This window comes from Lepeophtheirus salmonis, chromosome 3, assembly GCF_016086655.4.
Source record: "Lepeophtheirus salmonis chromosome 3, UVic_Lsal_1.4, whole genome shotgun sequence".
In the NCBI taxonomy this organism is placed as follows: Eukaryota; Metazoa; Arthropoda; class Copepoda; order Siphonostomatoida; family Caligidae; genus Lepeophtheirus; species Lepeophtheirus salmonis.
The window spans coordinates 332,924-347,075 of NC_052133.2; the positions used below are offsets into that span (position 1 = coordinate 332,924).

A 14,152-nucleotide genomic window follows, 5' to 3' on the forward strand; every position below is an offset into this window, starting at 1 on the left:
ATCACATATCTGAGTTTTAAAACAAACTAATAATTTTGTATTATATATTTGTTAAAGATTAGTTTACAGGGGATAAACACCTGAACCTACGGGAAGGGGGGTTACCTACCTCTCCTGACTAAAAAATTTTTATAGTCAAATTGGAAAAAAGACAAAATTGAATGTAAAAAACACAATTTTTTGTGATAATTAGAAATAAATAATATTCATTTTATCATTTTTTCAAATTTGCCTTAAAAAGGTCTTGTTTCAAGAAATATTAATATTTTCTTCATGGCTCTGTGCAATGTGAACATCATATGCTCCTGGTTTCACTTCATAAAAGCACACGTATAGGTGTAGATTTTGAATTTTCATTTGGTTTTTGTTTAAATATATTCAGACTCAGGCATTATTGGCCCACATTTTTTAGTAATAAATGGTACTTTTTCAAAAAAAAGATCAAATATTTTCTCATCCTTGTATCTTAATCTAAAATATTTATTTTACAAGAATAATATCAAGACATATTCAAAAGATCAAAAATGGGACATTTGTAGTTTTGTTGTTTTCACTTTTTCCAAAAAATTAAATGTACTTTGTGCCCAATGATGGGCCCTCATGGACTTGAGGGAATTTGACTGGGCTGTTTTGACAGATTGACAGACCCCTACTTCCTCTCCAACGTTTTGGACTTGCAAACAGAGTAAATGGTGTTCCTGGAGACGTCCAACTGCATGGAACGCGCGAATGAACATTCGTTTATAACATTCAGGTGTTTTTATCTAAACTTGTACGTGGGTAGAGAGATCAGGTTTGTTTAGTTTTGTTTTGTAACTAATTGTTTATTATTAATCTATATATTTAATATATCGAAATATGAATTAATTTCAATCACTCAACCTTTATTATTTATTGAATTAGTAAGTGTTTAGATGTAATGGACCACCCGGTAATAATCCTGATTCTATCAAGACTAAGTGGGAACTTTAGGTAAAATGTTCATATAAAATCGAGACAAGTATCCGTCTAATTTTGGTTTCGGATCTGGATCTGAAAGTTTGGGAAGCTGAAATTTACCGCAGTATATTTAGATATAAAGATACGGAGCGACCCAGATCCGAGAAAATGTAGATCCCTCCAATCTTTATATCGATTGCTAATTAAAGCTTAAGCGTTATCCCTTAAAATTTAAAAGATTTTTGGACAACCAGACTCACCCTAACGTACGCTGTACATTCAATCATACATTATTATAATATCATGAAACAAAGAGTTTATTCTGGAGAGGGAGTGAAAGTTAGCATTTACCTAAAAATTAAAAAATAATTCAGATACATTAACATTAAAATAAATTTGTTAATTAATAGATAACCATAATCGTGAGTATTTTATTAAATGTACGTACATCTATTAATTACAATTTGTGTTGGATTCGGCTTATAGCTATAGAGTTTGAGTTATTGATTATTAGTTCGAACCCAGTTCGAGTTTTAGGTATAAGTAAAAAAAAAACTACTATACTAATTATATAAATTAGTCAATTATTAGTCGAATAATGTACGTAATTTTAGAAATGAACGGTTTTTCATTAAGGCGATTCAATTTTTTTTATAAATAAAAAACAAACGGCTTAAGATTTTCCCAAATTTATTTTTTAAGTAGAAAATAATTAATATAATTTATGTATTAAAATCGATTTATGTAGGTGACCACAGCGAGCAAGTTCAAAGGTCTCCAATCGCTGAACCTAATTTTCCAACTACTATTTCCAATAAATTGACAGATATTGCAGCAATATTTCGTTCGATATGTTCTCTGAGCTCTTAAATCAATAAGAACTTCACATAACCCCAAAAAATAATCAAAAGGCGTTAAATCATACGATTGAGGTGGCCAATCAACTGGTCTATTTCTCGAAATAACGTGCTAATCAAATTTGCTTTGCAATAAATCGATTGTAACGTTTGCTGTGTAACAAGTGGCACCCTCTTGTTGAAACCACATGTTTGCCAATTATATACTCGCAATTGAGGCAAAAAAAAAAATCATAGTTATCATGTTGCAATAGCGATTTCCATTTACATTAACGTGGTGATTATCATCAGCACGAAAAAACAGGGGCCAATTATCTCTTCAGCATGAAGTCAACAACAAACAATAATTTTTTCTGCATACAATTATGTTTCGTGAAGCACTTGTGGATTGCTGCCTGAGCAGTATTGCATATTTAGCTTATTAACTAAGCCATTGACCAATAATGAGCTTCATCGCTGAAGATGATTTTGCATAATTAAAGTTGCCAAAATTGAACAGTTATTTTGATAATAAATTTTGGATAATTTGTATATGTGTATTCAAGTGTATGGTATTACGCCCACTGATAAAATATATATTAATGATATTTCCAAATGTCAAAGGACAAAAAAGAATATTATGTCGTTTTTTCACTAACGGGAAAAAATAGAAGCGTACATAATGAACCCTGCATATATAAACTAAATTAATTTAGCTTGCCATGTATTTGTACGGACCGGAAAAAAACAAAACTGGCAGTTGCATTTATTTACGATTTTATCCCAATATTTTTAATTACAAGGTTGTAAAAATATCGGAGCAAGTTTCCGATCCATGAAATCTGCAGATACACTTGGCATTTCCAACCGAACTACCTACAACAACAAGAAGTTCATTACATTCCCAAACAGCTAAGAATCACAAAAAAAGATGCAGCAATAATTTGGCTCACTTCTGTCTTGTCTCAATATGGCAAGGACGTCTGCAGGTGGGCTATAAAGCTCCCCAAAATAAGGATTTTTTTTTGCTTTTAACAAAAACTTTTAATTTTTGAATTAAAAGAAAAAAAAAATGAAATTGATTTTTTTTTTTTTTCCAAAAATGGAATATTTACCAAATACCTTTGAATTTTGTTTTCAAAAAATTTAATATCTTCTGAATAACTGTGTATTTTTGAAAAAAAATTCTAAAATATTTAATTTTTGAAATTTTTTCCAAAAAAATTTAAATTTTGTGAATAGCTATGGATTTTTTTGAAATTTTCGAGCATTTGAAATTATTCGATTTTCCTAAGATTTTAATTTGATGTAAATCGCTGTGAATTAAAAAAAAAAATCCAAATAATTTAATATTTGAATTTTTTTTCAAAAAATTTAATATATGAAACTTAAATTATATAACTTTTTTCAAAAAAATTTAATATATGACCCTTAAATTATGTAATTTTTTCCAAAAAATTTACCTTTTGAAATTTTTTTTCAATTACTTAATTTTTTTCTGAATAACTGTATTATTGAAAAAAAAAAAATTTTTTTTTAATTTTTTGTGAATAGCTGTGAATTTTTTAATTTCTTCCAAAAACTTTAATATTTAAATTTTTTTTCAAAAATTTAACGTATGAAACTTAACTTTAGTAAGTTTTTTCCCAAAAAATTTATTTTTCAAATTAGATATAAATATATATATTTTTTTTACTACATGCTACATTCAAACCAAAATGGAAACTTGAGTGTCCTCATGACTCTGAGGATTTGTTACGAAGTTATATTGGTAATTTATTACTAATTATCAACCATAATAATTCCACAGTTGGGAAGAACTGAGCCAGAATTGGCTGTGTATAACAGATTTTAAGTCTTTTTTTCTATTTCTTTTCGTATGAAAGATTGCGTGATACATAAAGGCTATTCACAAACGGAATAACGAATTTTTCTCCGTCCAAAAATATGATAACGATATTTATAAGGAATTAATTAATAAAAATTTAGAAATAATTAGGGATGATATTAATTTCTGATCGAATATTTCGAGTTTTTCTAGCCATATTTTGAATGAGTACATGTGACTTTTAAAAAATGGTTAACTTTCGTAAATTCTAATTTTTTTCGAGTTGGAGTAACACTCAAATCCAACACTAATAGTTATTGTAGACGTTCAATGAATGAAAAACGAAGAGAAGAGAGATTCATATAATGCAATTATGACTCCCCATATAACATTATGAATAAAATTTGTATTAAAAGGAATGGAACGAATCATAAAAGTATTTTTAGTACCTATGGAAATAGTGATTCGATGAAGAAAGAAAATAAAATATAAAATCAACAAATGTGTTTGTACAGTGTACATTTGTGGGTGGTGGGATCTTGTTGATGCTATAACTGGAATTATCGTTAAGGGGAGAATTAATTTTTTCCCCATTACATTAAGTTTTTTGTGGTTAGCTGTGAATTTTTGAAATTTTTTTTACGAAAAATTTAAATTTGCTATTTTAGTCTTATAATTTTTTCCCGAAAAAAAATAATATTTGAAATTTAAATCTGGAATTTTTATTTCCAAAAAATTTTTATTTTTTGATTTTTTTCCAAAAAATTTCAAAACTAAGCCCGAAATATTCCCCGGCCCACAGGTTGTACAGATGAAGTTCTGGGCCCCGAGGCAAGCTGAATTTATACGCCGCTGCATTTCATGGACATCAAGTTATAATATCCCAAAATACTCACAGGCTGTACAGGTGAAGTGCTGGGTCCCATTCAACTTAAGCACTACCACCGCCTCATTTATAAGCACCAAGGAAACTTTGTGACATGCTATAATATACCCCGGCCCACAGGTTGTACAGGGTAAGTTATGGACTCCGATACAAGTTGAATTTATCCCCCGCTGCTTCCCTGAGCCTCAAAGTACCCTTCTTATATCCCAAAATATAACACGGGTGAAGTTTTTGGCCCCAAGATACGTTGAATTTATCCACCGCCGCTTCCATGTGCATCAATATACCCTTCAAATATCCTAAAATACACTCCGGCTTACAGGCTGTACTGTACTATGACTGAGGTCTTGCTACGGGCTGACTATAAGTATCCGTATCAATCTTCTAAATTATTTTATAATAACAATATTTTATATTTAAAATCTAGACCACTTGCATAGTTCCATTTTGTAAAGCTAGAAAAGTTCCTGGGAAAGATATTAAAGAAGCTTAAATCATGGATTTCATCTAGTTGTAATTGTCACTAACTTATATTATCAATGAGTATAGTTGATAATATTGTAGAGAAAAACGCGTGCAAGGAGGAGGGGGGAAAAAGACATATGGTATCATTGTTTAAAATACTGATGTGATTATCATCTGCCTGCTTTATTATGATTTTTGAGGGTATAACGAATGTATTTATTAGCAAAATGTTTAATGAAGATATACTACGTATAATTGATCTAGACGTTTTTTATCCGTTACAGTAGATTTGAAAACGTCACACTCCATGAAATTGTAATTCATTATGAACCTTATTCTCAGAATAATAGCTAATGAAACGACAAAGTAGAGTATTTGAAATATATTTGAAGCTCAAAGTTTAAAAAGGAAGGCTTTAATTAAATATAATCTACATACTAAAAAATAAACAATTAAACATTTAAGTTAAATATACAAAATTAAACAATTAAAATCATATAACTATTAATAATAATAAATTATAAATACAGAATATTGAAATACTAGATTGATCCAGATAATTTTTTCTTGTTCTAACATCGGAATTCAGTTAAATATGTCATAACTTTAGGTTGCAATACACAAGCGAGACGTGGAGTTTAATCAAAAAGATAATCACCCCTCTTCTTCATGTGGAAGTTGCTATATACAATTGTGCACAGGATAGATATATCTCTACCGATGAGATCTAACTAATTATTAATAATAAAGTAAATGTCAAAATCATAAAATTAGACAATAAATATATTAAAATAAAAATGTTAGAAATAAATTCATCGTAAAGATTTAGAGCAAAAGCTAATTATTTAGTAATGTCCAGCGATATTACTCCCTATTAAGAGCATCAAAAAAAGATTTCCCCCCGTTATTTAGATATGCTTATATAACAACATACTATTATCATGAAGGATATACACAATTGTTAATTATAATGCAACACCCAATGTAACTACCCTCGTTGTTGTGATCATTTAAACAGTTGTTTTTGCCTTTTATGAGTTTTCTGAACACCATTTCTTGGAGCCCATCAACCATAGCTAATCCTTAAGTGATAAAAAAGTTATATTTATTGACTATGTAATGTTGGAAAATCTAATTATCATACCCAAGTCTTAAAGCGAAGTAAGTAGTCTCAGAAAAACTAGTTGCGAACCATCCAAAGCTACTACCCCCGTTGTTGTGACCATTTAAGCAGTTGTTTTTGCCCTTTACTGAGTTGTGTATCATAATTCTTGATATGTTTAGCTAAAATAGAATCATATTTTAGGGTTAGATTTAAAAAAAAATTGAATACTTACTGTTAGATAGTACAAAATTCAGAGTTTCATTTCGAAATTAGTAAATACTTTGTACTTTTTACTGATAACTTGATCGTCATTTGGTGTGGATGACTCAAAACATTTTTTTATGTATTTCTATAAATGACATAAGTACCAACATCCTCCATTAATTTAATGATGGTTCCTCGGGAAGGGATAGGTTTACCCGTGTATTTTCTCCATAAATTTTTTGAACGTAGATGATTAGCAATGGATAAGGGTATATTACATGTAATAAGCATCTTTGTGAGATCAGAGTTAAAGTCTGACTTGATGTATTCATCGTTAACTTGATTTTATAGATGAATATCCATACTCTTGTTATGAGATGAGGAAAATGAGTGGCGTGTAATTCTAGACAGGGGACTAAAGGCACATTTATATCGACAAATCCGACAAACCATCTGTTTCTCATCCGGTAAGTATTTTCCAAATTCCTGGGCCTCCATTTTCAGAAATCCAGACAGAAGGCGACGTTATTTTTTGCATTTTATTCAGTTCTCTATCGACTATCCCCATCAAATAATATTATATTAATATTGAATAATAAAGGCGGGAATGATAACGTTCATGATTCATAGAAGAAGATGTATATTATTTAATCAATGATGCCATAAGTATTTCTTCTCTTCTCCTCGCACGCTTTTCTATTCTTACCAAAATTATCACCCTTATCAATGAGTAAGGATGGGCTGTTTCATCAAATAAAATACTACTTTGAGATTAGAAAAGGAAAACGGTTGTTGCCTTTTCCTTTTTATTCTTTTTTTTTATTCATTATTTATTAATAATTCTTGTACAACATCTCCCTCTAATAAAGACTATATTACTTATTAGCCACTTTCCCTCTTGCAATATAGAATATAACTAATTATATTAGTCAAGTCCCTTGAAAGAGTCCCCCCTCTGCCTGGATTGCAATTTATTGTATCTGCATCCATCCATTTTGCCTCTGGGTTCATATTATTCCATTTGGATATCCTAACAACACGCTTTCTGATGATCCTCTCTTCACTTGAAGACGGCATTATCAAACAAAAAACCGGTTACCAAATACGAAAGCTATTGTTGTCAGCTGACGATACGTAGTTCAGTTAGCATCATGCTGTCATCATATGAGGAAATAAAGAGCTATAAGTGGAACGAGGAGCTTTCGAGGTCCGCCGTAGTCATGGCATTGGTTAATAATGGAGGTGACATCTCTAATTTAACGATTGTTTCAACCTTAGGAGCGAATTTACGGACTGTTCAGCGTATCTGTAAGAAGCTAGAGGACACCTGGGATGTTGATGCCACCATAAAGAGGGCACTCAAGGAGGAGGGCGCCGACAGGAAGGTCAGGGACACCGACTTTGTCAACAAGGTGAAGAAGATGGTTGAGGATGACCCTATCAGGTCCATGAAGGTCATGGCGAGGGATCTGGGCTGCCCTGGGTGTGGCAACAGGACTCAGCACACTGGCATGTGTCCAAAATCTCCATGCAGTGGTTAGCCGAGTACTGTTATGACGTCGTAACCAAGGATTTGTGGCCTCCTAACTCTCCCGACCTTAATCCTTTGGACTATTTTGTCTGGGGCTATGTCTCTCGACATAGCCCCAGACATCCCCATATCACCAAGGCCAGCCTGATGGACTCCATCAAGGAGGTATTCGGCAACATGGACAATGAGATGGTCAGAAGAGCCTGCGGCCAGTTCAGAGGCCACATTGAGGCCGTTATTGATGCCAACGGTGATTATATCGAATGAATGGCTACTCTATACCTATATGCTCGTCATAGTTTTGATTTTGAACAAAAAAGTTAAAAAAAGTATATTTTGTGTTGTTTTTTGTAGAAAAATATTTTTGCGACAATTTGATCCCCGCTCCCTTTACTATTGAAATGTATTATTTTTGTCATACATTGAGTTATTTCAGGTGTTATTATAAGTGTTTGGAGGGGGGATCATGAAATGTATTCGTATTAGTTTTGGGGTTTGGTTCGGAAATCTGAGACCATTCCGAGAAGGTGATATTTTTTGTTGAACCGAATTAGTTCAGTCCAACAAAAAGTCTAATAGAAAAATTTGGTCTAGATCGCTCCAAAGGAAAAGTTCGCTCTAGATCGGTCTAAAAGAAAAGTTCAGTCTATTTCCGTACCAAAAAAAATCTAGGCTGATATTATTAATAAATTTTTTATAACATGACGTCATATGTATTTTCAAGTACATGACGTCAAACGAAATTTAAATATATTTTACAAGATGGCTTGGATGATTTTTAATACCGTCGTCTCTTATTTCTATACAGTATTTGTTCTAGAACATATCGTGTACTTTTGATATCTTTTTGGAAAGATCAATGACATTTGATCTAGAAAAAAAAAGAAATTGTGTCTCTCATAATATATGAAATCGAAAAAAAAAATCGGTCCACGGTCTTTCCTTAAGACAGAACCGAAAAAAAAAATGATGTACTGGACCGAGTCTCAACACTAATTCGTATTGATTGAAATACAATTTGAAACGAATTTAAAAAGAAACGTGGATCATAATAATCTTTGGCCATATTAAAATTTCTACCCATAAAAATGGATCATCATGTACTTTTTCCTTCTCAGAAATTTCTATGAATTTGATAAAAAACTAGGGAAGAAAAAACTGATTTGAACGAAGTTGAACAAAAGTTAGATTTTTGCCTCTGTTTGTTTTTTAGGCACCAGGATTACGTCAAAAGTTACGGATCGATTTTTATCCAGCATGGTAGAAAGATGACAGGAACAGGCCCTTAAATGTTGAGGGTTCAACCTAACACAAAACGTTAGAAATGCATAATCGACCATAGTTATTGAAAAAATTGAGATACATAACTCAATTTGATTTAAGGTGGAGGTTTTGCGCTCTAACGATTCTGCATTCTAGTCTAATTCCATTTTTGTATGCAAAGTATTGTATGGAGTAATAAATTGGTATCTAAGAGAATGTTGATATTGAGCGTATTTTTATTAACTTGACTCTGTACAGGGTGTGCAGAAAAACGTGGACTTTTAATTCATGTTAATTTTCTCATTAGTATAGGAAGGTTTAAGTGATTATTTTTTAACATTCTAGTTCAGCTATTCTTTGAGCATTAACAAACAATTATGAACATTTCGTTATCACATCATTATGAGTGAGTAAGAAGTTAAAATACAGTGCTCTCAGACATCCTAGATACTGAAGTTGAGGTGGCGAGGATTATGCACATTCTGAAGTGCTCCAGGAGCCTGTTTCTTAAGGTGGCCAAGATGAATAATGATGGAGAATGCCTCTCAAGGAAGCGGAGGGTACAATTTAATGAGGGATCCAGAGTTCATGTTCAGCTTGGAAGATAATATCAAAGAGGACCCCACCAAATCGACGAATCGCCTCGCCAACGACTTATCTGTAGCTGGTAGGACTATCAAGAGGGCCGTGAAGGGCGCATTGGAATTGTTTTCATACATGAGGACCCCACGACATTTTCTGACAGTGATCATGAAGGGTTGAAGGCTTGAGAATCCACGTTTTGCTCCCCAAACCCAGTATTAACCCTGTTTTCTCTATTAAATTAAAAAGTGGAACTGAACTAAAATTTCTAAAAGTAAACACTCTTTTTTAAATAATGATATTCTTTATCCGTCTGACTTTTAGGAGTTAAATAAAGTTATTAATTATTAATTGAATTATATAAAAATATATATTTTTATGATGGAAGGTTAGAGAAACTTAATGATCAGAAGAAATAAGTATGTGGAAGACTTGTCATCATTACCTTAGAAGAGCTGATTTGATGATATCGGTATTTTCTCTCATTAGAGTAAATTTGAATCATTACCATTAATAGGGATGGTTAATATTGTGTATATTTTCATTTTCTGTTGGAGGAGGCCAAGTTCAATGACATGAGAAATATAATGAATAAACTTACGGTTAAAGAAGTAACAGAGAGGAAAATAGATAAGATGTAACTTATCCGGAGAAAAACCCCAAAGTTTCATTGGGTTTAAAAAGGAGTTTCACCCTTTTAATGCCTTTGAAAGAAAGAAAAAAAAATACAATGTTATAATAAACCCACTCATTCTTTTTTATTTTTGGTTATTTATGGGCATTAATGTATTTAAATGACCTACAAAATTATGAGGTTTGTAAATAACATAAGAGCTGGGATTCTCTAACCCTTTAAGATGAGAGATAAATGTAATTCTATAGTTGAAAAATAATCTACGTAGAAAATCAGGGGGAGATGACGATAAATGCTATAATGGGTAGTGTTCCGTCAGTTCTTATTTATTCGGTCCATTCCAGTCATAGGATCGGTCCCAAGGTCTGATAGGAGCAACTTTATAACTTTTAGGATAGATATTCAGGACTAAATTGGAGCAGACCAAGAATGAACTGGACTAGATCGAGAATGAACTGTACCTTTTGATATCTTTAGAGTCTCAGTCTTGGCAATCAACTTTACTTCGTGATCATTTAAAGTTATTTTGGTCTCTCTTAAAAAATTCAAAGTGTTCCAACAAAAACAAAAGGAGTTTGCTTTATCAAGCATTAAAGGCATGATTACAGAGAAGTTGACAGTAGTTGATTCTATCACAGTCCAAAAAACAAAAGCTATTCTGATATCAGCCGCAGTCCAGTATTCTACCTATGCTGGGACATAGTACATCAGGGGCGTCCGCAGGATTATTACTATTTTTTTTATTTTTAATCAGTATCAATTTATCATTTTTTTATTATCAATTATTATTATTATTTTTTTGGGGTTTTTGGAATTTTTTTGAAAAAAAAAATTCCAAAAATTAATTTTGTCTAATAAATATCAACAATCCCATGATAAATTTACAAAAAAATTAATTTTTTGGAAAAAAAAAATTTGATATTACATTTTTGGCCAAAAATCCACAGCACAGCTGTTCACTAAAAATCTATTTTTTCAAAAGTAAACTATTTTTTGAAAAAAAAATCAAAAATCTCTAGATATTCATAATAAAATTTTTTCAAAAGAAAGTTGAAAAATTAAATTTCAAATATTAAATTTTTTGGAAAAAAATTTCAAAATCTACAGTTATTTACAAATAATAAAAATTAAAAAAAAAGGGTTCAATTTTAAATTATATTTTAATCTGCTGTATAATTTGTCAGAATAAAATTTTTTTAAGAAAATAAATCTTCAAAAAAAAAAAAAAAAAACCATTATTGTATTGTAAATTTTTTCCATCCTCACCAAAAAAAAAATCCAGTAAGTAGCAAAAATTACTTAATTTGGGTGGGATACAGCCCCTCCAGCCCATATTTATGCGGACGTCCCTGTATATAAACTACTAGCCCTCATTTTCAGATAAAATCGTCAAATTCTTCCAACGATTAATACACAATTATAAGAAATTCAAAAGGTATTCTAGAAATTGCATAATAATTTTTGTCGTATATCTATCCTTTTATTTTACATGTTATTAAACTAGCTTTTTTGTAGCTTCGTTTTGTTTTTTAATTTATTGTCAATTTTTTTTTTTTTGAAGGAATCTTAAGAAGAACACAAAAAAATAAATTTGAATCAACACAGTCGGTACTTGTGTTGGTCAGTCCTTATTTATTCGGTCCAGACCAGTTTTAGGACCGGTTCTATCACTCCTTAGGACCGTCAGGGTTGGGACCAGTCCTAAGGAGTGTCGGTCCCTGGAATTTTTCATAAAAATATCGATGGTTTATTAAACCAAATAAGATATATAAAATGTTTATTAAGATTATTGTACAGATCTTCCAAAAAATATTCTATTTTTCATGATAATATTTATAATACGAACATATTTTATTGTTACCTAATTATACAATTTATTCTATTATTTAACAGAATAATTAAAAGGAGGAAAAACACACTCATTGACGTTGATTTTACCTTCTTTAAGGACGGACAAGTGGGACTGGACTGGATGGGACCGGAGAAGACTGGGCCGCAGTCCGTGGTCCTAAATGAGGACAAACACAACAATGCTGTGCTGCTACTTCAACTTTAAGTAAGTTTGCGACACCTATTCTGAGTAAAAACTCAATAAACTTGTCAGGGAGACAAAGACCCCTCTCTCTTGACCGAATTGAAACACGATATGTCTGCAAAATGAATGCAAAAACTGCGTTACAAATGACTTTAAGTGAAAAGAGACTTATTTTAAACCTAAAATTATAGTTGAGAAAATATTTGACGAATATTTGGAAAAAGTTGTAAGAGTAAAAATCCCTGAGCAAAACATCCTAGAATCTTCATTGATATAGCTATATTTAGTGATGAAAAGGGCGTGCTTTTTGAGTATGTTAAAAATAAACGAAAATAAACTTGGTAATCCTGACAATTTGATGGATGTTTCGGAGGAGAGCAGCTTAGCTGTCATTAGGATTGTGTCAGACCTAATTGAGGACCAAGGGCCGCGGTAAAGTCCAGTCCCACAGACTAGTTCCCCTTGTCGGTCCTTAAAGAAGGTAGAATCATAAATGATGTAACTAAGGAACAATAAAATGTGTTCGTATTATATTATATTATCATGAAAAATATAATACTTTTTGCAAGATATGTGCAATAATCTTAATACATATTTTCTATTTCCTTAATAAGCCATTGATATTCTTATGAAAAATTCCAGAGACCGACGGTCCTAAGAAACGATTTGGTCCACTCCAGTCTTAGGACCGGTCCGGTCCTAAGACTGGAGTGGACCAAATAAATTAGGACCCACAAAACACTAGCTGTAATGACGTTTCATGTCCAAATTATTGATAAATCTAAAAAAGATTTTTATAGGAATATGATTTCCTTCTTTTTATTGGTGTGTGTGCTATTATTATTTGTTTCGAAATGTTTTAAGTGCGAGTTTACCTCCACATTGTATGGGATTCATGAATTGGATATATAGTGATGAAAATCTTGTGTACTATGGGATAGTTACAAAAAAGGAATCTGAAAAACAACATGGTAACCCTGACAATTTGACGAATGTTTTAGAGGAGAGAAAAAAATGTGAAAGGTATTGCCAATGTCATGACATCAGATAAAGATTGTTCATCAGCACAAGAATAATAAAAATGTAGTAGAAATTCCCAGCCCAAACGCAATTAACATTTACAATAAAGGAATGGGGGGTGTTGATCTGATGGACTCCCTCATTGCATTATATAGAATCCATATCAGATCATACAAATTTTATCATAAATTGATATTTCATTTTCTAGATAAATGTGTCGTCAACGCATGGCTATTTTATAGGAGGGATGCCAATAGTCTCGGATTATGTAAGAAACAGCAACATACATTGCAATCTTTCAAACAGGGAGTAGCCAACTCACTTCTTCATCAGGGCAAAGTGATGCCACAAGGTCCAAGACTTGGAAGACCCCGTTTAGAAAGTCTAGAAATCAAAAATGCAGAAAAGAAAAGGTACGGACATGTATCTCAGTCAATCCCACCTACAGATATAAGGATGGACAATTTCCAACATTATCCTTTATTCATGGATGAAAATAAAAGAACCAAGATGTAAAATGCCAAATTGTAAAGGAGGAACAATGATTTATTGTTCAAAATGCTCAGTATCCTTATGCTTACCTCAGGAAAGAAATTGCTTCGATGATTTTCACATGAATAAACACAAATTATTGATAAGACTCACCGTGAGACTTAAGTTTTTTTATGTGATTTTATATTTACAATGGAATAATTTATTTTGTTGATTTGATGTATTTTATTAATATAATAGTATATATAATTTAAGTACATCCATAAGATATGAATTTGTAATGATTGAACTTTTTTTTGCCTGAGCTACTAATTGGTACGTATATGTGCCAT

The 14,152-nt window shown here is 31.6% G+C and overlaps 2 long non-coding RNA genes across 3 annotated transcripts; one reads left to right on the top strand and one right to left on the bottom strand.

Annotated features, from left to right (window-relative positions):
• Positions 1 to 5,321: 5,321 nt before the first annotated feature.
• LOC139904873 (uncharacterized) lies at positions 5,322 to 7,301 on the bottom strand. Its single transcript, XR_011779124.1, has 3 exons — positions 6,292 to 7,301; positions 6,099 to 6,238; positions 5,322 to 6,036 (listed from the first exon to the last, which is right to left on the bottom strand). It is a non-coding gene; the product is annotated as an uncharacterized lncRNA (long non-coding RNA).
• Positions 7,302 to 11,461: 4,160 nt separating this feature from the next.
• Positions 11,462 to 14,086, top strand: LOC121115450 (uncharacterized). 2 transcript variants are annotated; one of them, XR_011779125.1, is made up of 3 exons: positions 11,462 to 11,554; positions 12,167 to 12,329; positions 13,537 to 14,086. It is a non-coding gene; the product is annotated as an uncharacterized lncRNA (long non-coding RNA). The 2 variants fall into 2 exon arrangements; XR_005863512.2 differs by lacking the exons at positions 11,462 to 11,554; positions 12,167 to 12,329 and adding an exon at positions 13,005 to 13,331.
• Positions 14,087 to 14,152: the final 66 nt, after the last annotated feature.